Below are 12007 nucleotides of genomic sequence, written 5' to 3'. Positions count from 1 at the left end.
CGGACCTTTGTTGGCAAAGTAATGTCTCTGCTTTTGAATATGCTATCTAGGTTGGTCATAACTTTCCTTCCAAGGAGTAAGCGTCTTTTAATTTCATGGCTGCAATCACCGTCTGCAGTGATTTTGGAGCCCAGAAAAATATCAGCCACTGTTTCCTCTGTTTCTCCATCTATCTGCTATGAAGTGACAGGACTGGATGCCATGATCTTAGTTTTCTGTATGTTGAGTTTTAAGCCAAATTTTCACTCTCCTCTCTCACTTTCATCAAGAGGCTCTTTTGTTCTTCTTCACTTTCTGCCATAAGGGTGGTGTCATCTGCATATCTGAGGTGATTGATATTTCTCCCAGCAATCTTGATTTCAGCTTGTGCTTCTTCCAGCCCAGCGTTTCTGATGAGGTACTCTGCATAGAAGTTAAATAAGCAGGGTGACAATATACAGCTTTGATGTACTCCTTTTCCTATTTGGAACTAGTCTGTTGTTCCATGTCCAGTTCTAACTGTTGCTTCCTGACCTGCATATAGGTTTCTCAAGAGGCAGGTCAGGTGGTCTGGTATTCCCATCTCTTTCAGAATTTTCCACAGTTTATTGTGATCCACACAGTCAAAGGCTTTGGCATAGTCAATAAAGCAGAAATAGATGTTTTTCTGCAACTCTCTTGCTTTTTCGATGACCCAGCGGATGTTGGCAATTTGATCTCTGGTTCCTCTGCCTTTTCTAAAATCAGCTTGAACATCTGGAATTTCATGGTTCATATATTGCTGAAGCCTGGCTTGGAGAATTTTAAGCATTACTTTACTAGCATGTGAGATGAGTGCAATTGTGCGGTAGTTTGAGCATTCTTTGGCATTGCCTTTCTTTGGGATTGGAATGAAAACTGACCTTTTCCAGTCCTGTGGCTACTGCTGAGTTTTCTAAATTTGCTGGCATATTGAGTGCAGCACTTTCACAGTGTCATCTTTCAGGATTTGAAATAGCTCAACTGGAATTCCATCACCTCCACTAGCTTTGTTCGTAGTGATGCTTTCTAAGGCCCACTTGACTTCACATTCCAGGATGTTTGGCTCTAGGTGAGTGATCACACCTTCTGGGTCATGAAGATCTTTTTTGTGCAGTTCTTCTGTGTATTCTTTCCACCTCATCTTAATATCTTCTGCTTCTGTTAGGTCCCTACCATTTCTGTCCTTTATTGAGCCCATCTTTGCATGAAATGTTCCCTTGGTATCTGATTTTCTTGAAGAGATCTCTAGGCTTTTCCGTTCTATTGTTTTCCTCTATTTCTTTGCATTGATTGTTGAGGAAGGCTTTCTTATCTCTCCTTGCTATTCTTTGGAACTCTGCATTCAAATGGGTATATCTTTCCTTTTCTCCTTTGCTTTTTGCTTCCTGTCTTTTCACAGCTATTTGTAAGGCCTCCTCAGGCAGCCATTTTGCTTTTTTGCATTTCTTTTTCTTGGGGATGGTCTTGATTCCTGTCTCCTCTACAATGTCACCAACCTCCATTCATAGTTCATCAGGCACTCTGTCTATCAGATCTAGTCCCTTAAATCTATTTCTCACTTCCACTGTATCATCATAAGGGATTTGATTTAGGTCATACCTGAATGGTCTAGTGGTTTTCCCTACTTTCTTCAATTTAAATCTAAATTTGGCAATAAGGAGTTCATGATCTGAGCCACAGTCAGCTCCTGGTCTTGTTTTTGCTGACTGTATAGAGCTTCTCCATTTTTGGCTGCAAAGAAATAATCATTTTGATTTAGGTGTCAACCATCTGGTGATGTCCATGTGTAGAGTCTTCTCTTGTGTTGTTGGAAGAGGGTGTTTGCTATGACCAGTGCATTCTCTTGGCAGAACTCTGTTATCTCAGTAGGTTTAGGGTTTAGCAAATGTACTTCAGGACTCCCCAGGTATCCCCACCTCTTTCAACCAGAGAGGTCTTACATTTTTGTATGTATGTATGTTAATTTGGTGGAGAAGGAAATGGCAGCCCACTCCAGTATTCTTGCCTGGAGAATCCTGTGGATAGAGGAGCCTGGTGGGCTGCCGTCCATGGAGTCACACAGTCAGACATGACTGAAGAGACTTAGCATGCATGCATGCATTGGAGAAGGAAATGGCAACCCATTCCAGTATTCTTGCCTTCAGAATCCCAGAGATGGAGGAGCCTGGGGGCTGCTGTCTATGGGGTCACACAGAGTCCGACACGATTGAAGCGATTTAGTAGCAGCAGCAGCAGCATGTTAATTTGGGGTTCTGGTTAATATTTTGTTTCTAAAATAGGTTCTGTTGCTACAAAATATTTGAAAATCACTGTATCGAGTTCAACTGCTTTGGAGATGAACCCCCTTTTAGAGATTTGTTGCTGGTCCCACAGACAGATCACAGCAATGTGTGAATTGGATGGTGTGCTATGGAGCAGGAATGAGCTACTTATTTTGGCTGGGCCACTTAAGTAACCAGGTGACCTTAGCGCCTAACTTCTAGGAGCCCTGGCTATTGTCCACACTATAATAACAGGAATGCCCTGTCCTCAGCTCAGAGTAATTGGAATGAGAATAGATGTTATAATGCGCTAGAAACTTCAAATTCAGGATGTTTTCTTCTCTTTACTCTCCTGGCGAAAGACAAAAGCTAGTTAAAACTGCATCCTTTTTCAGGAAGGATGGTGTCAAATTAAAAGTCAGTCTAAGAAGTTTAAAAAATTTTAATGTATCCATTCAAAAGTTTGAGCACCTAATCTATACCAGGCTTTGTGTCCATTTCTGGAGCTTCTATAGTCAATGAGATGGACCAGTTCCCCGGACTCCACGAGATTCTGCAAACAGACTCTGAAGGTGATTTCAAAAGGGATTTCTGCTGGCAGGTCTGTTAGGGTTAAGATGCCACTCACTCCTTGGGTGAGTAAACCAGAGGCCCACATTCTCTTGGTCCCCATGATAGGTGAAGGGATAAAAGGCAGGTTGTGGGTCTGCTTAATTGGAGTGAACTTTGGTGTAATCCTTTCTCTAGCTGCAATTGTAGAGGAGAGTATGTAGTCCTGGACTGTTCTTAACCACGGACAAAGGACGCCGGACAATAGAGACACTCAGAGGAAAACCACCCTGGGAGATGGGGAGAGACCACGTGGATGATACTGTTTGTGTTGCTTGATTCATGGGGGCCTGAAACCAGGACAACCCTCAAGTATTTCAATTATACAAGGAAATAAATCCCATCTCCATCTTTTAAACTCACAAGCCAGTTTGAGTTTTTCTTTATAAATCATCAGATATTGAGAAAGTCTGAGCTAATATAACACTCTAAACATTCATTCATTTACTCAACAAGTACTTATTGCTGGGCCAATGCTTAAAGCATAGCAATATGCCTGGGATTAAATGGGTGTATAAACAGAAATAGATTTATATGAAATGGGTGATCATGACCCATAGTTGTCTGGATCTTTAAAAGGTCCTTTCTGTACAGTGGTTTAACCCAGGAAGACTCCCAATCTGTGACGATCTATGGATCACCAAGCTTAGATTAATCATACAGCTATGCACAGAGACATTTATTTAGTGACTGTTCCCGATACTTGCACATTGGTTTCCCTCTTGAGGTCTTGGTTTTCAGTAGAGCATATCATATGAAAGTTTTACATTATCATTTGGAGGAAATTCAGATATTTTGAGTGATATCCAAAAATATTCTGTTTCTGGGAATTTTGGTTCCAATATCCTGTGTTTGTTTGCAACATGCATGCATGAAACTCTCTTCAGGGGAGACCTGTCATACTGCCCCAAATCGGCTCACAGCCACCACATTAAAAAAAAAAATCTAAATGACGGGCAGGAAGATCTGCTCACATGAACATCATTCAAAGCTTGGGAGGTATTTGAGCTCATGGCCAGTGCACAGATACTGCCGTGGAACTGATCTGCTTTCTGGGCACCTTTGGCTTGTTGAACCAGACCACGAATTTGGGCTGGATATCTGTTGCTTACATGTATTCTGTATCTCATCCAAATACAATGTAATTCCTCCTGAAGTGTTCATTGGTGCCTCCTATTATATTCTACAGGAGTTTTTCTGGCTATGTTTTATCATATGTTACATTTTGCCATGTTGGTTGATAAAGGGAGGAAGTGAGATGTAGGAAAATATAGAAGATGAATAAAAAAGAACACACCCTAGCACTAATTTGCTTGGATATTTTAAAACTAGTTCCATATCATTTTACCAAGATGCCATTTTTTAAAAAATTTCATCACAATATCACCATCACATCTACCACAATTAAGAATGTTCCCTAAATAGCGTGGATACACCATTTCTTTTAAAATTTCCTTGTCTCAAAATGTCATTTTACATTTGGTTCATTCAAAGAGATCCAAACAAGATCCATACATTGCATTTTGTTGTTTTATCTCTCGTCTTCTTTCATTCATATCGGTTCACTCTCACCCCACTCCCTGATCCCACCCTATGCTCTTTATTGGTTAAAGGGACTGGACTGTTTGTTCTGTAGAACGTTTCACTTTCTAAATTTGACTGATTGCTTCCTTTTAGTATCCTATAATTTATTATTTCATTTCTTTTATTTTCCTATAAACAGGTAGTTAGGTCTCGGATGAATTCAGTTCACGTTCATTTAATTTAGGCAAGGCTGTTTGAAGGGCAGGGCACTTCCTCTTCTCTTCTGTTGGCAGGCACCTAATGTGTAGGTATTTCTTTTTAGTGGTGCTAAGGTTGAGCCATGGGTTTGGGAGCTCTTAGTCTTATCCATTCATTATGAACTTCACTCTCATCCATTTAATTGATTGTTTTAGTATCCATTGATGATTGTTGCTGGCACGCATCCTTTCACTAGAGACTGTAAAATGATGTTTCATTCTTTCTGCTTTATTAGCTGAAAATCTTCCACAGAGAGCTTTCCCTCTGTCATGGATGCTGTAACTATGTACTTAGAAAAGGGAAATTGCCAAACATTTCAAGTCCTGACTGATTTTATTCTTGAGGATTACAAGCAGCATTATAGCCTGCTCTTAGAGTAAGGACACACAGGGGCTCAGTACTAAGTGGAGTCCCAGCCCAGATCTGACTCACAACGGCTCTAAGGGGACCAGGAACACCCCCTGGACAAATTTAGTAGTTGGTGCAATTTGCACATTGGTTCTTTGGCTTCTGGGGTAAGAGCTCTTTTAGTGGAGAAAGTCAAATGAAGGTTTGGTTGGTCACCAAACTTCGGCTGTTCACTCCCTCTAGCCAAGATAGCAAATCAAAACAACCAAAATTGCCAGGGGACTGAGAGAGATTATTGTCACTTTTCTGGGTCTGACACATGCAAGGGCGGTGGGCTTCATTATATCTATGTTTAATTCAATCAGTTTGACCCTGACAAAGATCAGATGATTGTGGGAGGTCACAGTACACCCTCAACCAATAGAAACTCCTGTTCTTCCAGATGTGCTTTCTTTGCTCAAATCAAGCAGATTGACCTGGCCTCAGGTATGTGGTGTGCGGCCACTGATCTACTGAGCTGGGGCATATTTCTCCCCCCATGCATATCAGAAGGGAGGGGCAGAAACAGTTGGTATTCACTTGGAATGGACAACAAGACACATTTATAGTCTTGTGCCAGCACATAGTAAGCCTCCTGTCCTCTGTCTTCATATAGGTCAAAGAAACCTGGGCCACTTGAGTGTTAGAACATATCATTAATCTACTCTAGTGATGACAACATGTTAATCAGACCAAATGACTAAAAGCGTCAATTATATCAGAGTACTGATAAAATACGCGGACTCCGGAGGACAAGAGGTAAACCTTGGGAGATTCAAGGCCTAGTGGCCCAGTGGTCTAGAACACGCCAAGATATCCTCTTCAAAACAGAGGCAACTAAATGCAGCCAGCATTTGAAGGGAGCATATTTCACACCCAGGCATTCTATTCCCAGGATGTACAAGACGCTGCTGAAAAGGACTGAAAGGATTTGGCAACCGGTCAGATCTATTCTTTGCATAAACATGGAGACAAACGTGACGCCGACGTTTCAGGAGACATCGAGATAATGGTGATGCTAGAAGCTCAATTTTTGCATGAAAGATAATGATTTCAGTCTAGACAGATTTATTTTGAGCTGCACATGATCACACATCCAGAGTTTGAGAATTATGTGGATAGTCTAGCAGGCAGTTGGACCTGTTGGGTCAGAGCTTATAAGAGATGTCAGGGCTAGAAATCATAAGACTCCACTAGTCATTCAATAACTATTTTTTGGAAACCAGTAAATTGCTTAAAGCTGGAACAAAGTCTCAGCCTTGTGGCACGAGAAAATTACCAAATATTTTCTTAAAATGCTAAATTATATCCAGGGGAAAATTGTAGTTTATTTGACCTGATGTTGTCAGCCTAGTTTTACTATTTGGAGCCATTCATTCCCTCATTCAATCATTTATTCATTCATGTACTTGATGAGATTTCTTGGGAAGAAAAAGAGCAGAACAATGGTTTCTATCTTAAGTGTTTATCAGAATCACTTGGGAGCTTAAAAATATTGAATGGCTACTTTCCACCCCAGACACAATGAATCAGTAACTCCAGAACAGTTCTTTTAAAGCTCCACATGGGATTCTGACATTTGCCAAGGCTGAAAACTACCAATGGAGTAGAAAACCCCCCACATCCTTGGTGAACTGCTCATTTAAGAGGGAAGAAAGGCTAGAGAAAGATATAGGGCAAAAGGAATCAGCAAAATGAAAGTGATTCAAAAGAGGATAATGCCATGGAATCCAGGGAAGAGCAAATTTCAGCAACATCGTGTGTGTGTGTGTGTGTGTGTGTGTTTTAGAGGGTGGATGGAGGCTTATAACCAACATAAGTAGGGAGTTGTGGAGGAAAGAAAGGCATCCGTGTGGTGTTTATTGGGGAGATGAAGGCAGAGGAGAGGTGGCAAGGAGAAATCTTCGGAAAAGATACATATCCTATTTTAGTAGGAATACAGTGGCTCTTGAAATCGTAGTTTGTTGTTTGTTCACTCAGTTGTGTCTGACCCTTTGCGACCCCATGGACTGCAGCACGCCAGGCTTCCCTGTCCTTCACCATCTCCCAGAGCTTGCTCAAATTTATGTCCATCGAGTCGGTGATGCCATCCAACCATCTTGTCCTCTGTTGTCCCCTTCTCTTCCTGCCTTCAATCTTTCCCAGCATCAGGGTCTTTTCCAATGAGTGGCTCTTTGCATCAGGTGGCCAAAGTATTGGAGCTTCAGCTCCAGCATCAGTCCTTCCAATGAATATTCAGGGTTGATTTCCTTTAGGATGGACTGGTTGGATCTCCTTGCAGTCCAATGGGACTCTCAAGAGTCTTCTCCAACACCACAGTTTAAAAGCATCAATTCTTTGGCACTCAGCCTTCTTTATGGTCCAACTCTCACTTCCATACATGACTACTAGAAAAACCTCTGAAATCATATTACTTTTTAACTTTGACTTCAAGCATAGTGTCCCACAGGATGGGTGTGATCATTTGGTGTACCGCTGTCTGGAAAAGAGGCATGTCCTCAGACCCCAAACCAGAGCCCAGATGTGGGACTGTAGGTTGGAAAGAGAGGGATTCAGCATCCCTTGATGTTCACAAACTCAAGCCATCCCAAGGGAGCTACCATGGTTGACATCAAAATGGTGTTTTCATATGGGCCAAACATCAGGCTTGGGGACAAGCTATGTTTGGATCAATAGCCTGTGTTGTTTCCCTGCTTGTGTGTCTCTTATGAGCTCTGTGTGTTTTTCTCTTGTTATAAAGAAATGTCTCTTTTGACAGCAGTAGTTTCTTTCAGCTGAAGAAAAGAATGAAGGACAAGCATTTCATTCTCTGGTGCCAGGTGCCAGGAAATGAAGCACAGGATAGCCAGCAGATGGCCAGCACGGTGGTAGCCATGCTTCATGCAGCTTCCCCTTCTGGAGGGTCTTGCTTCAGGCTTTAACCACCCTGAGGGTTCTGAATAGTGTTTCAAGTAGGAAGGCAGTACTGATAGGAGCCTGTGAGGGTATGCAATGAGGGTGCTGACTCATTTAATTGTGATTTCTTTTCATGTATTTCTTGTTGATTTCTCTTGGGGAAACCGCTTCCATGGAGAAGTAAGAACTAAGTCATGCTTTTTTCATCTCCAACTTTTTATTCCAAAACCTTTCAGAAAACATGAAAAGATATTATAATAATCAACCATATTATTACCATGTAGACTCAACAGTTCTTAACATTTGGCCAATATTTGCTTTATAAGTTGATACTTCTTTTTTCTGAATTATTTAAAAGTAAATTGCAGACATGGTATCTCATTCTGAAAATACTTCATAATTCATTTCTCAAAAATGAGGACAATTTCCTACAAAACCACAATGCTACTATTAGCCTAAGAAAATTAACAATAATTTCTGATTTCATCAAATATCAAATTTATATTTAAATCTCCACTGTCCCTAAAATGTCTTTTTAGCTGGATTTAAAAAAAATCAGGATCCAATTAAAGTCTATGCATTATTTTCAGTTGTTGTGCCTATTCATTCTCTTTTAATCTAATACATCCCCCCATGATACTGGTCAAGAGTTTTTTGAAGCAAGGATCATATCTTTCTTTTTTTAAAAAAATTGAACTTATTGGAGTATAATTTATTTATAATGCTTTATTCGTTTCAGGTGTACATCAAAGTGATTCAGTTGCACACACACATTCTATATATATTCATTCTGTATTTTAGATTATTTTCTCATACAGTTTATCACAGAATATTGAGTAGAGTTCCCTGTGCTATACAGTAGGTCCTTGTTGGTTATCTGTCTTATGTATAGTAGTGAATATTCATCGCAAAGCTCCTGAATTATCCCTCCCTCCAGGCAAGGATCCTATCTTAGCCCTTTTATCTCCAGTCGTGAATCTGACCATTAACAGGTATAATGACAAATTACTGCTTTTGGAGCTGCCCTTGGGTAGACTCCTCTCCTAGAATCTGGGTTGGCTCTCCAGCTGCTTTGACCAACAGAATGGATTCTGGAGCTTCTGAGACCAAGCCTTCAGAAGGCCTGGCAGCTTCCAGGTTTACTTGTTAGGGGAAGCCAGGCCCCATAAATCAGTCTGACAGCTAGATCGCTGTGTTGTCAGAAGCCCAACTTAGTCACATGGAGAGGCCAGCGGAAGAGAAATGGGGTCCCAGCTGAGCTCCCAGCAGCCGGGAAGCCTTGTTTGCCCATCTGTGTGCATGAGGCCACCTTGGCAGTGGCTCTCCCAGCCCCAGTGGGGTTGCCCCAGCTGATGCTCTAGAGATAACTGATCTTACATCTTACTGAGACCTGCCTCGATGGCAGAACTGGGAGCCTGTCGAGGAGTGCTGTTTCAAGCCACTACGTTTTAGGGTGGTTCGTACTCAATACCCTAAAGAGGTGCTCAACAGCTGTTTATTGAACTAGACTAGATCGAACCTTGGACAGAAGTCATGTGAGAAAAGAGGTCAGAAGGTATACAACAGTAAAGCATTCCTTTAAGATCCTCTCCTAGATCACAGTGAATCAAAATGAACCCTAAAATCAAAGGCCGTCTTCATCTTCGTCTCCATCCTAAGCTGCAGAGGACTGTTTCCTGCCCAAACTCAGCTGTCTCCTGGCTCTTCGCACCCCAGCAGGCTCTGCTAAGGGCACTTCTCACAGCTGCTGCCCATGCATGCACTATCTTAGCCTATCCCCAACTTCTCGGGGCATCTGATGTTGCTTTCGCCCTCTGTCTGGAATGCCGACACCCGTGCCCTCTCTGTGGGTATTCACATATCAGACGCCACCCCCACTCCACAGCCATTCCTCCAGCCTTTCTGTGCTGCTGCAGCAGTAATGATTTTTACACTTTCCCCAGAGTTCCTAAGGCCCTGGAGAGCAGGAACCACGTCCTTTCATTGTTCTGATCCTCCCATCACATTGCTGAAGATGTCCATCATGGGATAGGCACTGGAGCATGGGAAGGAGCTTGGCACAATGGCGAGGTGGCAAAGAGTCAGTCTGGAGTCAGATTGCTAGGTGTGGGTCCTCCACCCATCACCTACCTGGATGATACTGAGAAAGCCCCCCAACCTCTCTGTTTGCTGATTTAATCCTCTGCACAATGGGGATGGTTAGCAGGACCTACCTTACAGGATCCTGTTAGAATTAATTTGACACAAAGCTTGGAATAACGCTTGTAGTTTTTGTTTAGTTGCTGAGTATAATCATGCTCTGGAATAATGCTTACCATATAGCAAAAATTCAACAAACAAGAACTGGAGCAAGCTCCGCGAGATAGTGGAGGAAAGAGGAGCTTGGCATGTTACAGTCCATGGGGTTGCCAAGAGTCCGACATGACTGAGTAATTGAACAACATAGTAAAAACTGGATGTAGCTCTTTTAATCAAGGAAGTTTGTTGAATTGAATTAAGCTTCTTTCCACACTGAGTGCCCTCTTTCTCTCCCACCCTCTAGTTCTATTGTACACTGTACAATTTTCTATAGTAAATAGCGCTTTATTGGATTTAGAGAAAGAAGTAAAGGGTCAACCCTCAGGCCAGGAGGATATTATGATGTGAATAATATGATGCACAGACCTCAGAAAGAAGTCGTATCTTAAATGCCCAGGATGTTAACAATTTCTCAAAATAGATGGACTTCAGACTGAAGAAATATTTGTGGGTGAGTGGGAAGGAGGAGAAGGGTGGGACTAAGAAAGAATAAAGTCCCCAGGTTTTGGCCTAGAGTGACTGATAACTACTTTTTAAGGCAACACAGGAAGCTGGCTGCTGCTGCCCCCACCAGAAGTCCTTGGTTGGGTTGGATTCAGTTGGGCCCCACCCTCGTGCCAGTTGCAGTTGTTTATTTCCAGCCTCTTTTAGGAACCACATTAGAGAGGACACACCCGTTGAGTCCCCTTGAAAGATCCTGTAAAAATGAAGGCACTCCCTTGTAAGTAAAATATCCCTGAATGCAACAATATTTGGATAATTATAGTCTCCCAGGAGCATAATCCTTAAATGGCTGAGATAATTATAGCATCCTAGGCCTGTGGCACTTCTCTTTTGAGAACCTAATCCCATGGGCAGAGGGAAGTGGGGACCCCAGCATGCTGCTTCTGCTGAGTCCCCAAGCCCACACCTATGATGGATCATTCTAGAAAGCAACCCAGCCTTTCTTGTTCATGGCAGGGTACAACAAAGAGCCCTGTACCCAGGTTGCACGAGTGAGTACAGACAGACAACTCTGTGTATCAACCAATGAAGTGAGAAATGATTCTTTGGAACTACTCTTCTGACAGTTACTAGAACCCTGATGTTCTGGGAACAGTCGTGGCAAGGAGAGATCCTGTTGGCTTGACTTTATGTTCATCCTCTAATTTAGCTTCGGGGGGCTAGTTGAGGGAGTGTGGTGTTTTGGCCACAGCTATGTTTGATCTCTCAAAAGAATAGATAGATTTGAAGAAAGACCAGTGTGGCTGGTTCTAGACTGGGCCTCTAGCAATGGTCAAAGACCCATTAAAAAATGTGTGCAAATGAACTTATTTACAAGAGAGAACTAGACCCACAGACATAGAAAACAAACTTACGGTTGCCAAAGGGGAAAGGGCAGGGGGAGGGATAAATTAAAAGTTTGGGATTAACCTATACACACTCATATATAAAATAGATAGGCAACAAGGACTTACTATATAGCACAGGGAACTCTATTTAATATTTTGTAATAATCTATAAGGGAAAAGAATCTGAAAAAGAATATATATATATATATATACACATACATGCACACACGTGTACTTGTTGTTGTTTAGTTGCTATGTCTGTCTCTTTGCAGCTGCATGAACTGCAGCACGCCAGGCTTCCCTGTCCTTCAGTATCTCCCAGAATTTGCTCAAACTCATGTCCTTTGTGTCAATGATGCCATCCAAACATCACATCCTCTGTCACTCCCTTCTCCTCCTGTCCTCAATCTTCCCCAGCATCAGGGTCTTTTCAATGAGTTTCAC

This window comes from Bos mutus, chromosome 14, assembly GCF_027580195.1.
Source record: "Bos mutus isolate GX-2022 chromosome 14, NWIPB_WYAK_1.1, whole genome shotgun sequence".
In the NCBI taxonomy this organism is placed as follows: Eukaryota; Metazoa; Chordata; class Mammalia; order Artiodactyla; family Bovidae; genus Bos; species Bos mutus.
This window is presented reverse-complemented; position numbering follows the sequence as displayed.